The sequence below is a fragment of the Neolamprologus multifasciatus genome, chromosome 9 (assembly GCF_963576455.1).
Source record: "Neolamprologus multifasciatus chromosome 9, fNeoMul1.2, whole genome shotgun sequence".
NCBI classification, from domain to species: Eukaryota; Metazoa; Chordata; class Actinopteri; order Cichliformes; family Cichlidae; genus Neolamprologus; species Neolamprologus multifasciatus.
In genome coordinates this window covers 1,902,470-1,922,520 of record NC_140447.1, presented here as the reverse complement: position 1 = coordinate 1,922,520, position 20,051 = coordinate 1,902,470, and positions in this window count along the sequence as shown.

The following is a 20,051-nucleotide window of genomic DNA, read 5'->3' as shown; positions in this document are numbered from 1 at the left end:
CTTTTTTAAAAAATGTTTTTAATATTTTCTTTGGTGTATGTTTGTGTATCTGTGTGTGTCAATGTGTGTGTCTGTGTGCTCTTATTCACAATATTTTCCAGTGGAACATGTGCTTTGGTCTTGACTTCCTGTTCACCAGGATGTTCTTCTGTTGTCTTTGTAATATGGAGTTCTCATCTTGTTCCATTTAAGTCACAAATTAGAGAGTCTACACTCAAGATAACTGAAACATATCTTGTACATTAAAATGCCAAAGTTGACTTGAACACGACTGTCTTTCCTTCAGAATCAGCTCTAGTTGCAAATGAACGGTTTAGTGGTAAAATCAATAAGGCCGTTAGTCTGTCACACGGCTAACACAGAGAGGCAGACGATTATTCACTCTCACTTTTACAGTTATGGCCAATTTAGACACAGATATGTTTGTACTGTCAAAGGAAGCTAGAGTATCCAGAGAGAGCCCATATAAGCACAGGGAGAACATGCAAACGTAACACAGAAAGAACCCAGTCAGCCAGAGAATTTGATCCATAAATTTGAGCCATCACCTTGTAATTCATACTGGTCACCAAACATTAATAAATAGAATAAAATTGCAGGTTTTTTCAGAAGGAATGTGGATGCAGACCCAAATGTAGTCTTTTACAACAAAAAACAAACTTCAATTTAGGTAAACAAGAAATCTAATGGCGGCCAAAATCCAACAAACCGGGGGACATACAAGAGCAGAACAACAGAGTACAAACAGTACAACCTGACGAAGAATACAAGCAAAATGATGGTTTCGGGGGAATCGGGGAGATGGGAAGCTGAAACATGGAGGGAGAAACAAGGTAAGCAAGAGTAAGCATAGCACAAACTAAATGAGAGACATCATAATCAAACAGGAAGTAACTAAACACAGGAACATCTAACCCAGAAATCCATATTCAAAAGATATAAGTAGCCAAGGAGTACAGGAGAACAGAAACTCAAGAGAACTGCAAATTATGAACATAATTACCAAGGAAAAGAAAACCAAAACTGAGAATAACATTTTTGAAAAAAAAGAAAGAAATACAGCCAAAATACAACACTCTAAATGACAAGAACATAGAAGAGAAGACAGAAATAACATCTCTAACTTAAGAGTAAATTTAAGGCTTCAAATGAAAAACATTAAAAGAAAAATATAACATTAAAAAGACATAATTAAGCAAATATCACAAATAAATCTGGATGTCGGGATCCTTAGATTCAAGAACTTTATTAATTTATTCTTGCTGTCAAAGGAGTTTTCAGCTCGATGTCGGTGTGCAGTGTGCTCTTGTTCTGACATTTTGTAATTACCTCTTTATATACATCCACAAAAAATCTGCCATATGGGAAACCAGAAAAATATGATAAAATAATGTAAATTCACCATCATGTAAAAATACAGAAATTTTATATATATATATATATATATATATATATATATATATATATATATATATATATATATATATATCTTCAAGAGGCATCTGGTGAGTTAAAACAATATGTTTTATAAATATTACCAATGAGGCATGCAATTACTGGGAATTTGCAAAGAGCACGTTTGTGGTAGGAGTCAGCATGTTATTCCTGTACCTGAGCAGTGTGTATTCCCAACAATATACTACTTTAATATTACAAATTATAAACCGTGTAGTTATTGTGTATTTTTGTATAAAAGCTTTAGTATTAGTATTTATGATCTGTCACGAAGTGTGGAATAAGAGCCATCGAAATGTAAACCAGTAGGTCAGCCTATCATGGGCTCTATCATTGCTCTATATTGTACTTTTGCACACCTCTGCTGCTTGTGAAGCTCGCACACAAGAATTTCACTCACATGTACTGTAGCAGTGTACCTGCACATGTGATGTGACAATAAAGTGATTTAATTTGATTTGATCAAAGTCTGTGATAATGTAAAGTCCACAGAGACTCATGTCTTCAGAGACAAGAGCACACGAGTGAAGGTTAACAAGAAATGGTCAAACAAAGGAAATAAAAGACTTAATAAAGTGGACATACATGAAGAACAAGACACAGCTAAAAATAATGAAGAGGATGATACAAAGGAAGCAAAGCTAGACGCAAGAAACAGGAGACAAATGGCTGCCAAAATAAAACAAGAACGGGATGGTCATTTGACACAGGGAGACACAGAGACAAGAATAAAAAAAAAGAATAACACTTAAAGACCACAGTGAGGGAAAAACACTATAATCACAACTACATTCACTTTGTAATTTACTCTATAAAGGGTCACTGCAAAATCTTCGATTGTGACACAGAAGATAAAAGTTAGTGGATAAACAACACACTTGAAAGCATTATCACTGTTGACATGAGATTTACAACCCAACATATAACATGCCCAATGCAATAGATAGGATTTTCTCAAAAACACCACTGCCAGGACACGCACATCTTTAACATGCATATGGTGCAAACTCACCTTTTCAAAATATCCCTTGACATCAATAAATCATATAACAAATCTGCCGAGAGAAAGAAAAACAAATCCATGAGACTGTAGGGGTCATTTGAATAGATACATCTACCTAAAGGATGTGGAGTGAATGCTAACTATTGTGTGCCAATAGCTGGTTTAAACAACCAGCATCACTTTAGTTATTTGTTAGTAATCCTCTCCTCTTAAAATCATGAGAGGGAAGAGTTGGTTTAATAGCTTCATCGATAGCTGACACTTCTGGTAATAATATGCAGTGTGACTGCTCAAAGAGCTTTAGGGCCAAGCTGGAGTAAAGACAGTGTGGTATAATAGCAAGTAAGTAAGTAAGTAAAGTTTATTTATTAAGGGCGTTTCATAGACAGGTAGTCTATGGTAGCACTGCACACAGAGATTAAAATAATAGCAAGCAAATGCTGCTGATCTTGAGTTTGGTATACTTGCATATGTATGTGCATCAAGGGCGTAGATTTGGTTTTGGCGTTGGTGGGGACGGATGATTCAACCACCGAACCCTGCCCTGTTTCTTTTTTTTTCCCTTTTCATCTTTGCTTCTTGATAAAAAAAAGGAGAAATATACTTGCCTACAGATGCTATTCTACATGCTTTTAAAACTTTTAAAATTATAATTCATAGTTTTATATGTGAATTATATAATGTTAAATTACTATTAAACAAATGACTGACTAAGTATTTTATAAGTCATAACAATAAAAGAATATGACTTTAAGGACTTAACAACATTACTTCAGTTACACCAACATCTCTTATACATTAGCACCAGAGATGGGCAGTAACGCGTTACTGTAATCCGATTACTTTTTTCAAGTAACAAGTAAAGTAAGGGATTACTATTGCAAAAACGGTAATTAGATTACCGTTACTTTCCCGTAGGAACGCTGCGTTACTGCGTTACTAAAACTGATTTTTTTTGTGAGAATGTCTCATGACAGTGACGTAAGCGAGTGCGACGTTCGTGACAACAGCTGTGTGCAGATCAACAATGGATCATATATCGAGTGCAGAGAGAGTATGAGCGTGCAGCGTTTAAAGCGTGGAAGTACTGACCTTACTTTGAGTTTGATTCCATAAAAAGTGACAAAAACATTAGTGTCCGTTGTGCGTGGGAAGAAAACTTCTTTTTACAGTGAAAAAAACCCCTAAACTTCCAAACAAGCACCGAGTAGCTACGACGTAATGGGAAACTCACTGAGAAACTCGCGGATTCTTCCACTGACCGCTGCACACCTGCACCAGGGTAACCCTCCGCCTACCCCACTCCTGCTTTACAGGTGAAAATAGAGCAACAGGACCGCTAGTCTTTGACTTTATTTATTTTCTGCTGTGTTTTACTTGCATCTATTTGAAAGACTGAGTGTAAACACAAAAAATATTTTATTTTATGTGCTGGAATGTGCAGAAAATAGGTTTAAATGTTAAACTAATTTCTTCCAGTCAGAGAATGTTGCATATAATTAAATTTTTGCTTGATGCATAAAGTTAAAAGATTAAAACTAATAAAACAAGTTTTAAAAAGACTTTTCCATTTGATTACATTTTGTATGATGATTATGCAGAAAAAGTAGAATTGGGCTGAAAGATCTATCACTTTATCACCTATTCAGGTTGTAAATCGTGTTTTTAAAAAGTAACTAAGTAACTAATTAATTAATTACTTTTGAAAAGTAAAGTAACGGGATTACTTTTTTGGGGAAGTAATCAGTAATTAGTTACTGATTACTTTTTTCAAGTAACTTGACCAACACTGATTGGCACTAAGGGAACACTGAATGACCTGCTGGTTTTTGTCCATAAAACTACTCGTCTAAGATTACCACAAAGTAAAAGATCTCTCCGCAAAATTATGCAACATTTTAGGCACTATTGCCCCGATCAACTCAGTGAGCTGGGATCTTTTATTCTAAACATGAACTACTGTTACAGCAACAGACATGGACTACTGGTGTCCCACACAACAACTCAATGTCCACTATGTGAAGGAGCCAAACACATGCCTGCTCCTCTTATTAATCTATAGCACCAAATCATCAGTCCTGTGAGCTCACCTCTTCACCTCTGTCTGAGCTACAACATGGCAGAGCTGCCTCCGTCACCTGAGAAATAACAGTGAGACATTCATGCAGTCACACATGTGCTTCAGTCATGAACCAACAAGTCATCATCCAATTTCACCTGTGATCTTGTGTCACCATTACTCTCTGAGCTCTGTGTTGGTTCTTCTATCACCTGACAAATAGGACAAACATGACAATAAGAATGAAATGTGGAGCTGCTTCAGTGTTTCTGTCACTTTGTGCAGATCTTGACTCGTCAGTAATGTTTGTAGTGTGAGTGCATTTTTAAACAATTTGTGCAAACTGCACTACAAGGTGGAATATTTGAAATATCATGACTACCTCATGACATTTTGTCTCATAAATGAACCCTATGAATATGTCAGCACCATTAGGATGAAATTATTGTGTCACCAACATTTTAACGTTAGACATATAATTTTAACAGCCTCTGTAAACTAATATCCTGGCTTGCTCAAAGCTGCCGTTTTCTCTGACAGTTTCAATCAAAATTAGAAATGCTGCTCTGAGACTGAGAAAACTAATAGTGGTGCCTGTTGTGCAGTTAGTTTCCAAAACACGTTATTCATGGTTACATACAGTTTTAGACTGATGTGGGCTAAAGTCTAGCATAGCCTGTAACGTTATTGTGACGGACACATTTTATGAGTTGATTTGACTTTAAGTGACTTACAGGTTTCTTTGAAAAACACTTTCTTATATCCAGGTTCTTCCTTTTTGCTGCCGTCCTCCTCTCCTCCTCACAGCGCAGGATTGCCGCTACAAAAACTAAACAGAGCTCCCTGAAAGGCACAGCCAATCACATTGGCCATATTTGTCACATGATGTAGGACTCCAGTAGAGAACGTAATTTAACTCTTTCTGCACTGCTAGGTGAATGAGACTTGACAGATCATTTTTTCTTTCTCTTGGGTTTGTTTTTACTCGAAGAGATCAAATATTGTTGGGGACATGTCCCTTCCGTCCATGCCAAATCTACGCCCTTGTTGAGCACGTGTGACATTGTGCACATTACTGATTGGGAATGCTCCTTTTCCCTAGTCATAAAACAAGCTATTTTTGTTTGTAAAACAGAAAGTTCCTGTGTTCACGGTGCTTATTCAAAAGCAAACAATGGTTTGTCTTGGTAGGTCCGTTGTGTTTCCGCTAACTTGGTTCATGTGGAACCAAGATGGCTGCTTATTGGGAAAACTGTGTTTGTTACTCTTAGCAATCCAACAAACATCACGAAAAGAACTTAACATCAAAAAGATTGGTTAAGACTTGTATCTTCACAAAGAAGTTCTGCTTCATTTTGTGTGAGTATTTCCACAAACTTTGAGGTTTAGGGTCCCTTTTTTCATCACATGTGCTCCACAAGTAACACCTGGCTTATTGGATTACCTGGAGCCTGGAATTCATTTAGTCCTCTAAGAATTTAAATTGGTGATCAAGAAACATGACAACTAAGAGGCTAACAGAAGATATTGAAGAAGTTAAGAAGTCTCTTAACTTCATGTCAGAGGAATTGAGTAAGGTGGTGAAACAGCAAGCAGGACTACTGGACTTAATTGAAGAAGTAAGAAAACTGAAGATTGTGATTAAGGAAAAAGACAAGAAGATTGAAGAGCTGGAAAAAAGAGTTGAAGATTTGGAGCAGTATACAAGAATGGAAGATGTGATTATTTCTGGACTAAAGACAAATCACTACACCTATGCACGGAGTACAGCAGGTGACAAGGAGGGGGAAGATGCACCAAGAGCTGAAAAGGATTTGCTTGAGCAGCAAGTTATTCAGTTTTTCAAAGACAAAGACATTCTTTTGGATAGCAAAAACATAGCTGCATGTCATACTATTCCACAAAAACATACCAAGATGCCAACTATCATACTACGATTTGTGAACAGGAAATATAAAGTTGAACTGTTAAAGATGGGAAAGAAGTTAAAGGGAACCGGCGTATATGTGAATGAGCATCTCACCAAGAGCAATGCTGAAATTGCACGACAGGCAAGACTATTGAAGAAGGAAAGGCACATCCAAGATACCTGGACCAGGAACTGTAAGGTATTCATAAGACTTAATGGGACACCAGAACAAGCTAAAGTAATTGTTGTCAGAGACATTGCAGATCTTGAGAGATTTAAACAAAAGAAATAGAGTTCAGTGTAGAAAAGAATTGTGCTGCTGACTGTGATATGAACAATATTTGATAAGTGTGAGAAAAATAACTATGCATGTGAATGTGTGAACAAAAAAAAAAAAAGGCAAAAAATGGAATATTTTGGATCTTATGATTATAAATTTTATGAGTTGGACAATAGTATTGATCCAGATATCCACCTCTATCAGAATGTTGATATGACATGTGAATATTATAATGGGGAAGAGTTGGATCCCAAGATAAAAGGTTTTTCATTAATCCACTTTAACAGTCGGAGTCTTTACAGTAATTTTTCTAAAATCAAAGCGTATCTTGATCAATTCCAAAATAAGTTTGCAGTGGTAGCAATTTCAGAAACATGGTTGAATGACGACAAAGAATTGCAAGATGGACTAGAGGGCTATGAAATGTTTTGGCAAAATAGGAAGAATAGAAGAGGAGGAGGTGTTGCTATGTTTGTTTTTTCATATCTTAAGTGTAAAGTTGTTAACAATATGACTGCTGTGATTGATAACTTGATGGAATGTTTAACCATTGAAATTCAGGTTGAAAGATCGAAAAACATATTAGTTAGCTGCATTTATCGTACACCTGCATCCTGTATAGATCAGTTTACTAAAGAAATTTCTGTAATATTAGAAAAACACAAGGAGAAGGTGACTTTTTTTTGTGGTGATTTTAACATTGATCTATTGAAGGTAAACGACCATAATAAGACTTCAGAATTTATTGATACAATGTTTAGTTTTGGATTCCATCCGTTGATTCTAAAGCCGAGCAGAATAACGATGGATAGTGCCACTTTGATTGACAATATTTTTGTCAATAAGATAGACGGCAAGATACATAGTGGACTGTTAGTCACAGATGTAAGTGATCACTTGCCTGTCTTTTCAGTGTTTGAAATGAACAATCAACTTCATTTTCAAGAGGAAAAGAAAATTGATTACAGTGGTAGAATAAAAACACCAGAACAAATTGCAGCTTTTAAAACAGACTTAGAAAATTATGACTGGCAAAAAGTTTATGTGGAAGACACTAATGATGCATACAATGCATTTTTGGATATATTTTTGTCAACAGCCATTGTCCAATTAAAAAGTTTTCTGGAAATTATAAAAAGAAAAAACCATGGTTTACACAAGGCCTGGAAAGAGCCTGTAAAAAGAAAAATAGGTTATACAGGTGATTGAGAATACTGAGAGCATTGTTAATGAATTTAATGATTACTTTGTTAATGTAGGTCCCAACTTGGCAAAAGAGATTTCTGTACCAGGAGAAAATGATGAAGTAGATTCTACTTCTTCTAAATGTAGCTCAATGTTTCTTGGTGGAGTCTGTGAGAGTGACATTGTAGAAGTGGTGAGTAAATTCAAGAGTAAAAAATCCATGGATTGTGACGACCTTGACATGTCGCTAATTAAAGAAGTTCTTCATAGTGTCCTTCAACCGTTAACATATATTTGTAACAAATCATTTCAAACTGGAATTTTTCCAGATAAAATGAAAATTGCCAAAGTGATCCCACTATATAAAACTGGTGATAAACAGATTGTGTCAAACTATAGACCGGTATCTTTACTGCCTCAGTTTTCAAAGATTCTTGAAAAACTATTTGCAAACAAACTAGATTCTTTTATTGATAAATATGATTTATTGAATGATCATCAGTATGGGTTTAGAAGAAATCGCTCAACATCTCTAGCTGTGATGGAATTTATTGAAAATATTACAACAGCTGTGGATGAAAAACAGTTTGGAATAGGTGTGTTTATTGATTTACGTAAAGCCTTTGATACGATAGATCATTCTTTACTTTTACAGAAGTGTGAAAGGTATGGTTTAAGATGTGTTGTACAATTTTGGTTAAATAGTTACTTGAATAATAGGTTCCAATATGTGAGTATTAATAACATGAAATCTAAACTTAGAAAAGTAACTTGTGGAGTTCCGCAAGGATCTGTTTTGGGACCTAAATTATTTTTACTTTATATAAATGATATTTGTACAGCCAGTGATACTTTAAAATATGTGATGTTTGCTGATGATACAAACTTATTTTGCTCTGGAAAAGACGTAAAGAAATTACTGAAAACAGTGGAAACAGAACTCATGAAGTTAAATAGATGGTTTGTATTTAATAAACTATCATTGAATGAAAGTAAAACAAAATTTATGTTATTTGGAGGTAGTAAAAGTAATATTAAAGTAAAATTGAATTTAAATAATGTGGAAATTGAAAGAGTATATGAGACAAAATTTTTAGGAGTAATTATTGATGATAAACTTTGTTGGAAGCCCCACATAGAACATGTGAAACAGAAATTATCCAAGTCTATTTCTATTCTTTATAAAACAAGAGATTTTTTGAATAAAAACTGCCTTTATTTATTGTATACTTCCCTTTGTTTGCCTTATATGACCTACTGTGCAGAAATTTGGGGGAACACATACAAAACATATTTGGATTCAATATTTAAATTGCAAAAAAGAGCTATTAGAATAATAAATAAAGTTGGATATAGGGAGTCAACCAACCAGTTTTTTGTAGGATCATCTATGTTAAAATTCATGGACATTATATATTCTAAAACTTTAGAAATTATATATCGTGTGATTAAAAAGAATGCTCCAATTTGTATTTTAAGTATGTTTCAACTAAGAGATGGAAAATATGATTTGAGGGGGTCTTATAAGTTTGAAATGCCTAAAGTGAGAACCAATGTTAAGTATAGATGTGTGTCATTTTTGGGAGTGAAATTATGGAATGGACTTAATGATGAACTGAAGATGTGTTTTTCTTTGTCATTCTTCAGGAAGATTTTAAAAATTAGTATTATACAAGGTTATAGAAATTTGGTTTGTTAAAAAAGGTTTGTGTTGATTTAATTTCTTAATTTCTTGATTTATCATTGATTTCTTTTCAAACTGTTATACAACTTATTTATCAATGCTATTTATTTTCTTGGTTAAGGATTTGATTATTTCTATGGGGGTAAGGGATAGGATAAGTATAAGCCATAAAGCTTCAGCCTATTCCTTTTTCGGTTACTGTTTGAGTACTTTTATGTAAAATTATAATCTGTTGTTGTTGTTGTTGACTGAAATAAACATTTCAAATTCAAATTCAAATTCAAACTACCATGAATAACATCACATCTGATCATGCACGGGTTATTTTATAACGATATGCACAAACCTTTTTCCTCATTACAGAAGCATGGAGAAAAACAAAGCCTTGTGAAGCAATAGATCAGCAATAAGCAGTAAGACAGGTATTTTCCCTAACACTACTTCTGCAGACAACAGAGCAGCACAGAGTTTCTTTAATCATGCCACCACGAAGGAAATATTTCAGAGTTCACTTCAGGATTGATTTTGGCATTCATCTGCCAGAACAGCAAAGACACTGAGTGTTCTCGCTGCTCCACCTTGATCTTCTGAATTAGTAATCAAACCTCAGCAGCTCTCACTGAATTTCATCCTTATTTGTAGAATTATGTAAGAGTCAGTTGGTCTTTCTGGCCACGATACATCATTAGATAACTTAAAAATACCTCCTGAATATTTTTTAAAAGAAGCAATAAACAAAAAAGCTTAAAACGATCAGATTCCTGAACAGCTTCACGTCTTCATTCAAGCATTTTTTCTCTTCTCTTCCCCTTTGACTGGCACATGAAGGATACCTCCCCTCATTATAACAGTCCTCAATATTCTGTTTCAGGTAGAAAGCTCCATGGGACGTGCTGAGGATCCTATACCGTCCACAGTTGACATGATAGGAGAAATGCTTTGAAGTATACAAAGGTTGTGTTTTCACAGCTCACATATAACAACTCAATTATGCAAATAAGCAAACTACAACAGTGTTGCGAGTTGTTTCATCAACATCCCTTACACATCAAATGCACAGAGTAATTTGCATGATGATAATATTAATAACATGGGTGAACACTACCTCAACATGAAGTGTCCTTTCTAATACTTCCCATTCAGAGCCACGTGGAGCTACTTGCAACAGCTCAGCTTGAGGTTCTGCAACCAGCGATAGGACAGCTGCTACTTCTATCTCTTATATGCAGTCATCCAAGCATGCATGCCTATCCAAGACATTTCTGGTCTAGTCACTGACCTTTATAGAACTTCCCCTAAATAAGGAAGTTCCTCCTAGTGCATGGAACAGATCTTAAGTATATATCCTCTGTGCCGACTCTAAAAAGGAGCTGAGGACAATACTGGGTGAAAGACAGCAGTCAGCATTCAGTGTGACCTTGAGTGAAGCTTTAGCAGCTCATGAGAAAATCCAATAGATAACTGCTGAATGTTCCTCAAATCATCTGCAACAATTGATTAAATACTCCTGATTAGAATTAAATAAACAATATTCATGTAAGTGTTCTTATATTAATCTAAGTGTACCCAAAACTTGCAGTATCAATACATTTAAATAATTTGAATGGAGCACATTCCCACAGTCATCCATCCACTGATGTTTTTTTTAATTCCTCTTTCAACTCCTTGTCTCCAACCCCCCCCCCCCCCTCCACCTCCCTTGAGCCCATTGATTAGTATGATTAAGTCTCATCAGCCCAAATCAACAGCACCCCCCGCCCCCAGCTCACCCGTACCCCACGAGCGGAAAGAAGCTCATCAGACATCACTAATCAAGTACAGCTTGATGCTAGATTTCAGCCAATCATGCGTAGCCTCTGGTGCTGTGAATAAATAAGGCTGATTTGATCAGTCTAAATTTTTAATCAGACGTGTGAAATGCTGCCGTTATTTCAACTGTTGTGCTTCTCTTTGTTTTGCTGAGCTGAGGTCAAAAGGAGGTCAGGGTGACTTTGTCTGGGAGGGAAAAAAGAAATACAGTTTCTTAGGAGTGATGATGAAGATTATTTGGTCTATTAACTACTGTTTTTTTGTGCCAATGTAGCTCTCGCTCTTTACTTATAAAAACACTATCCTGATAACAGGGATACAGTTCATTTTATGGCTAATATGAATGTGAATAGAACATGTCATGTAATTCACTGAGATTCACTGAGCTAGGTCACTCCAAAACCCTCACAAAAATATTAAACTAAACATGAAGCTAGCCATGTGTAGGAAGCTCCTTGTGCCCTTATTCACAAGAGCTCACCAAAGGATTCAAGATTTATTTCTCGTCATTATGTTGCTAGAACATAATTAAAAACATAGTGCTGCACTCAGTGATAAAGAAAATACAAAAAGATAAATAAATAAGATTTAAAAGATAAATGCAAAAGTCTTTAGTAGTCTTTAGAGTACAGTGACTGAATGTGAGTGTGTGGGTCCATGAGTCTATGTGTCTGCAGGGGAGCAGAGCCAAAGGGCAGCTGTCCCTCAGCCGGGTGCTGTCTTTATGTGTCTATACTGTTTCCTAGATGGCAGCAGTATGAACAGTTCATATCCCCGGTGAGTGGGGGCAGCAAGACTGGCCTTCCTCTCAAGTCAGATCCGAGGTGATGTGGAGTCCCAGGAATGTGATGCTGTCCACACACTCCACCATCTCCCCTTGGATGAGGAGAGGTGGGTGCTTGCAAAGTCCTCCTGGGCCTCCTGTCATCTACAATGACCTCCTTGGTTTTGCTGGTGTTAAGCACCAAATTGTTCAATAAACACCACTTGGACAGATGCTGGTTCTCCTCTCTGTAGAGGGTCTCATCCAGGGGCGATTCTAGGATTAGAGCTTTGGGGGTGATGAGCACCCAGAGAGCTGGAGTGTAACATCTGGAGAAGAAACTGTTCAAGGTATCAGTAAGTGAGAGATGCCTGCTGGCTGGTGCTCCTGCAGTCTGCCATGGTCCTGAGTACTCTCCACATGCTCCATGGCTGTTGTTGAACTGCTCCTCAATGCATATCCTACCTAAATTTTGCCAGCTGTATTCTTTTTTTCAGATCTCTTCAGGCATTGCTGTAACCCATGGCTTTGAGCAGAGACCACAGAGTACCATCCATCCACAGCTTCTGATTAGGAAAAACCTTAACAATTTTAGTGGGTAGGACAGTTCACAGACGTACAGCCCTCTAGATCTGAGCCCTCTTTGAAAACCTCCAGTGAGTATGCTCAAAACCTCCTCAGTCCACACCTGAACAGTTCTGATGGGTTTTGATCTGCAGATCAGTGGAAACAAACCATCACTAGACATTTGTAGCAGGCATGTGAACAGCACAGCCATTTAAAGAAGAAAGCTTACAGGACTCTGTGTAGAGTACAGTAGCATAAAGAAATCATTTTCTGTATGACTTTCTAAATCTCTCTTATTTTGGAAGACTTTTGGTGCACTGTAACATTGATTTATTGATATACAGATTGGACTCCGATAGCCTGTCACAGCAGAACAGAATCCCAGCACTGATAGCACTGAACACTGGTGGTGGAGATGAAGATGGAAGCTTGGATGGAGCCTGAGTAAGATGGGAGAGTTGGAGATGGCGAGAAGGTGGGTTGCACAAAGGCATCTGCAAGGGAGAATGAAAGATGTGCAGTTAGATTTAAAGTTTGTGGAGTGAAGGCTGATTGATGTGAAGAAGGCCGGCAGAAAGAGGATTGGAGTAGAGTAGTGATGTTGCAATGAGGTTGTAAGCGTGGCAATGTGGAAGCGACGTAAGCTTAGATTAACTAACAAACACCTGGAAAGCAGACAGTTGTGTGATTACATATCTTCCTTATTGAACCTATTCGTAAGCCTCATTTGTTGAGAGGTGTCGGCAAACAGCAAAGCATTTTGGATTGTGCTCAAACATCTCCAATTTGGTTATCTGTCCAAAAGATATTGTTTGAGATGTCCTGTGGTATGTTGAGTGCAACTTTGCAAGCCTAACCCATGCTCCCGTATTTATATTAGTGGTGTCAGGCACCTCAGGGGGTACATGTGTGTGCATGTGTGTCTTTGCCCCCTCCAGCATGGTCATTGAGCTACTCCTTTGGTGATACAGGGTGGCTTGAGTCCTCTTCTGTGTCGGGGAGCTCTGCCAGGTGCCGGGTGGTTCTTGGGCGCCTGGAGGCATCTGTCAGGATTGGCTACCTGTAGCCTCTGCTCCTCTGAGACTCCTACCCCTTGGCCTTGGACACCCCATCTGGGGCCTCCCTGCTTCTCCTGTTGGGATGGGTAGGTAGATATCGCTGAGATGTCTGGCCTTAGAGCTTCGGTACTCTTGGGGGCTGGGTTCTCCTGGGGGGTCTTACTGCTGCTTCCCACCCTCATTTTCAAGTATATTTTGTGACAAAGACACACACAGACACACACTCAATACTGTCTCTCTTTCTCTGGAGAACATACTTAAATGCACATAACAGACAAGGGAGACATGGAATAGAACACAAGGAGGGGAACAGGGGATTTCTTTAAATCACCCCGTAGTTCTTCAGCTAAGACACCTGAGTTAGAAAACACAAACACTGCAGTTGTCTTTTACTCGCGAGGGCAGTCATGGACGCACGACCTGCATCTCATCACTGTCTGCGTGCTTTATTTATACTTGTCTGTGTGTGTGTGTGTGTGTGCGTGTGTGTGTGTGTGTGTGTGTACAAAAATAACAACGTCACTTAGAGCAACGGGTTTTTCCCTTCTCTGTATGTTCTCTCGGTTAGTAGCTGAATAAGTTCATCATCACAAAAGTTATTAGGTGAAAAGTCACGTAGACATGTAGATTGCTTAGTGATCAGTAAAAAGCACATTTCATGAAGCTGATCACATTATATACAAACAATTTCCCTTTGACATTCCCTCCTGTTGATCAAAAAATGAAATGTACAAGTCATCAGTAAGTAACTACTTGTCTTTCACATTTTCAGTTACTACATAATTGGTTGCACTTCATGTTCATTTAACAAATAGGAAAAGAAGTCTTTATGATCTTCATCGGTTTGTGGTACATTTGCGTATGCTGTGAGTGATAAACTTATCATCTGTGAAATTACAGCTTTTAAACAAGGTGTAACACAAGTAAAGAAAAGCAAAATAAAATAAAATAAAATAAAACCAGGAAAACTCCAACGCCGATCAACAGTCTCTTAGAATCTGAAGCCATGTTTAAAGAATGTACATTATCTGGTATGTAGGTGAACATGTAAACAGAAAAGGCAGATGAAACACAACGACCCGAGGGAGCAATAGCTACAAAAAAAGTAAGCACAGATGACGAAGACGAAGACAGAGGCACAAAAGGGACATAACAAACAAGAGAACATAAACCAGATATTACCTGTAAACTCAGTGACATGGAAGGACTAAACTCAATACTAAATTATAAAAAGCTCAATCATAACAACTCAGGAATCACAAATGTACAATAAACTCAGAGAGCTGCGTCAAATGACCCAGAACCACGAGAGTTACTCTGTTTATTAACGGCTGATTGCTAAAAGGGTCCATTACAAGTAGGGATGCACCGATACCGATACTGGTATCGGGTATCGGGGACGATACTGTAAAATGTGTGTGTACACATACTCGTTAACCGAGTATGAGTAAGTTAACCGATACCATGAACTGATACTAACTTATTTCATTAATCAGAGGGTGGCTTGTCATTTCTGTTGTAGTTTTTTAGATTGGCCACTAGGGGGACATCCCGCGCTAAACAGGCACAGGGTTAGGCAAGTGAGACTGGCAGCTCCAGATAAAAAAGAGAAACTGGAGGCTGCTGTAGCTAGGCTAAACAAAATGTCAGCAGTGTGGACCGGAACAGCTCTTGACATTTTTCATCGCTTTTCCAAAACCTGAGTTAAAGTTGGCTGTTCCGGTCCACACTGCTGACATTTTGCTTAGCCTAGCTACTAGTCTTCTCAGCATACTCGAGCTGCGATATGAAATTCCCAACCGCCCACACATCAGGGAGATAATGGTGCCAAAACCTTGTGAAGAGGTAAAGACAAGCAGTGTGTGCGCGATGTCAGTCCTTGGTTTAACGGCACAGTGGACTGATGATCCACGGGCAGATGAGGAGTTCGTCAATGCCAAATACTTTCGTTATTTTGTTTGTTTACAATATGGACACTCTGCAATAATTTAAAAGTTTATTTTATTCTCAAACCTATTTTTTATTTATTTTATTCCAAACAGAAGTGTTTATTTATTATTCTGAAAGCTCGAGACAGTGCCAATAGTTCAGTGATATTTTGTTAAATTACAATGTGGAGACTCTGCAATAATTTAACAGAAGTGCTTATTTTTCACTTGAAATTTTTTTGTAGTCATTTTTATTAAGATTTTATTTTTTATCGGCAGAGAATAAAATAAAACCTGTCTTCCAGTTCATTGCATTTGTGTGTGTGTGTGTGTGTGTGTGTGGTAGGAGTATCGGTTTTTGTACTCTGTATCGGCAAGTACTCAGATCCAAGTATCGGTATCGTATCGGTTTGTAAAAATTGGTATTGTTGCATCCCTAATTACAAGTAATCTTTTACAAAAGTAATGCAGGCCAGTCATGGTAATGGAAGTTGTCAGTAACACAGAACTGCTATTTTTATGTGCTTCAGAGTAATAAACCTCAAAGTACACATGGATGAACATGTCTTCCTTCGGTGTGTAACATTATCACCACATTCTTTAATTCATTTTAAGGAGGCTGTTGGTGTTTTCCATATAAAGTCAATTAATGATAATAATGATAAATCATAATAATGCTCGTTTTAAGTGGCATATTAAAGACATTTTTACTACACAGACTGTCAACTCTGGTAACGTTTCATGTTTGGTATTTTTCTCTCAGAGATTAAAATCCCAGTATTGAATTCAACCACCTTAGCGCCTTTTCTCAGTGTTTTATTCCATCGGCTTGAAAGGTAGATACCAAAAATATTCCATTATGTGCACTGTTTCATGTGTGTGCTTGGCAGGAAGGCTATGAATACAAATTCCCAAAGGCATACAATTTAAGAATGGCGGTTGGTAATACCATATCTATTTCTCTTTCTGAGAACAATTGTAGAAAACATTTTATGATTTGGCACCCAGAGTATGTCTAGCATTTGACCTTTCTTTTCCATCTCACACTTTTATGAGATGCCATCCTGGGTTGCTGCAATTTGTGCAGGTAAACGAGGCAAAGCTGAGCAAAGCAGCCGCCAGATATGGAGATGAGACTTTGTTTCATGTCCCCGTGGGCTAGAGGTGAGATTGAAGGCTTGGTTTTGAAAATGCATTTAAAATGTTGATGTTTTGTCTCCACCCTCTCTTTTTGCCTTCATCTGTAAGCAAGACCTAAATCAACCCACAGCAATGAAGCAAACAATAACTGATGTTTAGTAAAGCGGTTTCCATTTGGCTGTTTATCATCCTGCAGGTCATCCTCTCCTGGAGGTTGTCATCTCTGTTAATGCATCCAATTTTTTTCTGTCTGTCTATCTGTGTTCTCTCTAAGATATTGCTGTATCATACAGAAGATCTGAGGAAGTAAAATTAAAATTAAATTAAAAAATACTTTAATTTTATTAAACAAATTGTCAGTTTAGAGGAGACTATGCTGTATGGAATAACACAGCTGTAACAGAGCTAAGTGTTTGACCATGTGTTTACTATTTATTTTTTGTTTTTCTTTTGTTTGTTTTATTTTCATTTCAAGCTTAAAGATGGATTTGCGACATTCTGTAACTGTATCTTTCAAAGTAATCAGGATAGTTTCTGTTACCCGGTCTTTTAGTGATGATGTAATGAATCCTGCTTCCAGGCCCAAACTACTCTGCGTTTATTAAGGCTGTTGTGTTTTTAACATGTTTTAATGCTTTGTATCTTCTTCTATTTAATCTCAACAAGCCCTCAAAAACAGTCAGTGATTACTGTCTCGTTTTTTATCACCGCTAATCATTTTAAAGCTCAGTTTTTAAACCCTTATGATGAAACTACAGCCCAGCCCATGCAGCAGTATATGAATGACTAACCTCATATTGTGGATGGATTATCTCAGTTGTTCTCCTGGCTGAAGTTTGGTCCTTTTACAGCATCCTGCCATGCGATTACATTTGTTCCTGACCACCGAGAACACTCACGTTGACTTTTATCGAGAGGAAAAAAAGTTAGCTTGTTTATATTATGCTAACATAGCTGTGTCGCTAGCGGTCACGTAGCACAACATTATATACCAGCTAGCCAAACTTAAGTAACCAAAAAACGTCACTGCTGTTTAGTTTTCTGTCTTCATTTATGCTGGAAGTGATAACAGAGCTGTACGTTTGAATTTGTTTCCAAAACCCCGCAGTCAGGACATGCTATATTGTATTTACATAGAAGCTAGTGAGGTAACTTCCTGCTAACTTCTAACGCCGTTAAATGTCATAAATCCTGACATGCGATTGCATTTGTCCCTAACCATCAGGAACCCTCACATTAACTTATTAAATGGAAAAAAAGCATTAGCTTCACTGTTTATATTATGCTAACATAGCTGTGTTGCTAGCGATCGCGTAGCACATCGTTATATACCAAGTAGCCAAACTTCAGTAACTCTACAAACATCACTGCTGTTTAGTTTTCTTTCTTCATTTATGTCGGAAGTGATAGCAGAGCTGTACGTTTGAATTTTTTCAGAAATGTCTCAGTCAGAACATGATATATTATATTTAGCTGGAAACTAGCGAGCTAACTTCCTGCTAACTTCTAACTCTGTTAAATTTAATAAATTCTGTTTTCATGGATGCCTGGATATTAAACCTAATTGTTACACCTGGTAGAGCAGAACGCTGATCATTTTATTAAAGATGAAAGATTTTAGACAGTTTTTCAACTCTCAGTGATGCTGCAGTGTTCGTTTGACTTTGGGACCTGAAGCGGAGTTTGGGCCCAGAAACGGCTAATGACATCAGACTTACAGACCAGATAGTAGGGCGGTCTGTAATAATAGGGCGATCGTGGCTCAAGGGTTGGGAGTTCGCCTTGTAATCGGAAGGTTGCCGGTTCAAGCCCCGGCTTGGACAGTCTTGGTCGTTGTGTCCTTGGGCAAGACACTTCAGCCATTGCCTACTGGTGGTGGTCAGAGGGCCTGGTGGCGCCAGTGTCCGGCAGCCTCGCTTCTGTCAGGGCGGCTGTAGCTACAATGTAGCTGCCATCACCAATGGGTGGATGACTGGTTTTGTAAAGCACTTTGGGGTCCTTAGGGACTAGTAAAGCGTTATATAAATACAGGCCATTTACCAGTATTGTTTTGCCATGATGACATATAGATTTTGTCAACTTCATGGCACTAAAATGTCCAAAGGTATCAAATAAGTTGCCAAAGTACTCACCACAACGGTTATTCCCAGAAGATCTCAAGAAGGAAAACTGCAGCACACTCAGATATACACAGTGTGATCAGAAAGACACAATATTTAAATCTTGCAGTCTTGCACTGTGTGCTCTGTGATTTCCCTGGGGACTACAAACTTGTGGAGAACATCAAATTCTATTTCAAACTGACCCGAATGCTGTATGCTGGTAATGAGTATCACTGGTAATAAGAGGTGGTATATTAGGTGGGCAATGAGACCAGTTGAAATTTTTTTTAGCATTCATTAAAATGTAAACCATGAATTCACCTCCAAGATGATACTATCAGTGTATAGCGTTCAAATGTAACAAGGCATCTGAGGGAGACTGTCCAAAGCAAACAATCTGAACGGTGGTGCATGTCACCATCCTGTGCTGTCTCAGAGCACATGAAAAAAAAAAAGGAAAATCTTTGCTCACTGGCTGGACCACATGCCAGATTTGCAAGGGGACACAAAATAGGTCCCTGCATCACTAGATGTCTCTTCAAACACATTTTGCTATAATAATAATAATAATAATAATAATAATAACTTTATTTATAAAGCGCTTTCAAACAAAGTGCTGTACAGCTATTTGAAACACGCAGCCACAGGAGATGGATGCGATGTAGAAATAATACTCACCATGGTTTGTATTATAACATGGTGTATATATTCAGTGAAGTATTATCATATACCACCACATTTTAACTTATTAGGTTTTGGGAACACATGAATTCCTCCCTATTTTCCTGTTGTAGCAATGTGGGTGATGGTGGAATGGGTGGAGGGCAGAAGATTCCCCAGCCTCAGATCACTGCCATTCTTCATGCAGACACTTAATGCACATGAGAGATTTATACTCTTTGTTAAGGGGTTACTGCATGGCTTCAGTAGCAGCATCTTGCAGGCATGAGTGCCTTCTCAAAATCTTAATTTCATTCAGGACTGTGGAAGCTGACGTGACAAAAAGGCTCACAAAATTGCCTCTACTGCAAAGCCCAAGCTCTATCCTGGGGGTATTAAACTTAAACTTGACTTTAGTTCTTTGGGCGACATATTGCCCAATTCAGGCT